The sequence below is a fragment of the Pristiophorus japonicus genome, unplaced genomic scaffold (assembly GCF_044704955.1).
Source record: "Pristiophorus japonicus isolate sPriJap1 unplaced genomic scaffold, sPriJap1.hap1 HAP1_SCAFFOLD_1719, whole genome shotgun sequence".
Classification (NCBI taxonomy): Eukaryota; Metazoa; Chordata; class Chondrichthyes; family Pristiophoridae; genus Pristiophorus; species Pristiophorus japonicus.
The window spans coordinates 37501-40000 of NW_027251403.1; positions in this window are offsets into that span (position 1 = coordinate 37501).

Sequence of the window (2500 nt, forward strand, 5' to 3'; positions counted from 1 at the left end):
GCCACCTGCTGCCGGCCATGAGCATCCAAATCCCCGCAAAAGGGGCATTTTCATTTCTTCATCGGGACTTCCGACAATTGCCGAGGTTCAACTCATTAACGTTGTTCGCAGACACTTGCCAGAAAATGCAAGTGGCCACTTTGCCGGGCCGACTCGCTTGCCCAAGCGGGAAACCATCAACCGAAGGCCCGGTAAGGCGGCCGAATCTGACCTCATAGACTTCCACACAACGGGACTTTTGACTTTCCCGGCCGCGGGTGGCCTCCACCCGGCCTCAGCCATCAGCCCTGCCTGCCTCCAGCCGCCTTCTGGTTAATGAGTTATCCAGCCTGGCACTTCGGTTGCGCCAGCGAGACCAAGTCTCGGCTTTGGTTAATGATTTGAGCCGAACCGACCTGCCCCCCGCCCCCGCGGGCTGAAGTCGGGCAGGTCTGCCGATTTCCCGACTCCTTTCGGGGCCTAATCGGGTCGCGCGTGCCGCCTGGCGCGATCGGGGCCCATGCCCCGGCCTCTGCCAGGCCTCGGGCAGCCGCTTTTGAAGCCCGACCAAAAACCCGAAAAATGGGCAAAAAGGGAATAAATTCCCGCCCAAAAAGGGTGAATAGTCGGTTGGGCGGCAGCCCTGGTCGGTCTCTGCAGACCTGGAGGCTCGAGACGTTTGTTTGGAAAACTCACCAAGTCTCGATTCTGCCACCTCCTACCTCTGTGCAGATACCCCGCCAACCCCCAAGGACAGAAATGACAAGTGTCAAGTTGGCGGGGCGTCGGGCCACCTGCTGCCGGCCATGAGCATCCAAATCCCCGCAAAAGGGGCATTTTCATTTCTTCATCGGGACTTCCGACAATTGCCGAGGTTCAACTCATTAACGTTGTTCGCAGACACTTGCCAGAAAATGCAAGTGGCCACTTTGCCGGGCCGACTCGCTTGCCCAAGCGGGAAACCATCAACCGCAGGCCCGGTAAGGCGGCCGAATCTGACCTCATAGACTTCCACACAACGGGACTTTTGACTTTCCCGGCCGCGGGTGGCCTCCACCCGGCCTCAGCCATCAGCCCTGCCTGCCTCCAGCCGCCTTCTGGTTAATGAGTTATCCAGCCTGGCACTTCGGTTGCGCCAGCGAGACCAAGTCTCGGCTTTGGTTAATGATTTGAGCCGAACCGACCTGCCCCCCGCCTCCCCCGGGCTGAACTCGGGCAGGTCTGCCGATTTCCCGACTCCTTTCGGGGCCTAATCGGGTCGCGCGAGCCGCCTGGCGCGACCGGGGACATGCCCCGGCCTCTGCCAGGCCTCGGGCTGCCGTTTTTGAAGCCCGACCAAAAACCCGAAAAATGGACAAAAATGGAAAAAATTCCCGCCCAAAAAGGGTGAATAGTCGGTTGGGCGGCAGCCCTGGTCGGTCTCTGCAGACCTGGAGGCTCGAGACGTGACTTTGGAAAACTCACCAATTCTCGATCAGCCACCTCCTACCTCTGTGCAGGTACCCCGCCAACCCCCAAGGACAGAAATGACAAGTGTCAAGTTGGCGGGACGGATTTGACTTCGGTCGCCGAGCCCTGGAACTAATTTCCCGCAAACGGCTTCGGATTTAGCTCCATCCAGACTTCCGGGACGAAACTTGACAGGCCGTATCTCCGCACTCCCGGAGCGCAGCCGCACCGTTCCGGCACCCATCGACGCGGCTGGCCGAGCCCGAGCGAACGCACCCCACGGCGGACGGCTAGGCCTTTCCGATTTTTTCACCCTTTTTCCCGAAAAGATTCCAACAGGCAGGGACATTCGCCCGACGGCTTAAAGACATGCCCTTCTGCCACACTAACGTCCCCGCCTTCGTTTGGCTATGTTGGCTTCGTCATTTCCGTCTTTTATTAAAGATACCATCTTAACACGCCGGTTAACCATTTGCCAGAGTTTTCGGTTAATGGTTTGCCACCTTCAACCCATTTGGTTAACCATTTGCCGCCGACAATTTTCAGTTCATCAGTTGCCACATTCAGACTTTCTTCTCCGGTTGCATTTCGCGGACTTCCAGCGCGCTCGGCTTCGGGTCGGCCCGCAGGAATGTGGTAGCGTTCGATGCCGCTTGCCTTCCTCTTCCCCGCGCCGCGCACCCGACGAGCACAGCTGGCCCACCAGCGGAGATAGCCGTCGGAAAGCGGTCTCCAGCCAACGGCTGCACCTCCGCCGGCCAAAGAGCCGGCCGCACGCCGTCGCTGGCCTCCGGTGCGACCCGTCCGGCCGCAGCGGACGCTCTTTACCCGCGCCAGTTGCCACGTTGCGTCGTCATGTTACTGCCCAAAGACTGCAGCGGATGCCGGTTGCCCGGCGGGCCAAGCGGCCTAGCGACGCCGTGCCTCGTCCATGCGGGAGCGGGCTGACACCGCCGCCTGCGGCGCCGCCGCCGCTTTCCAACGAGGTATGGCCGACAGCGGTCCGACACGGGACGGCGGAGAGATCCGCATTTCGGCCCCGGCCGCATCAGACAGCCAGAACTGGCCGACC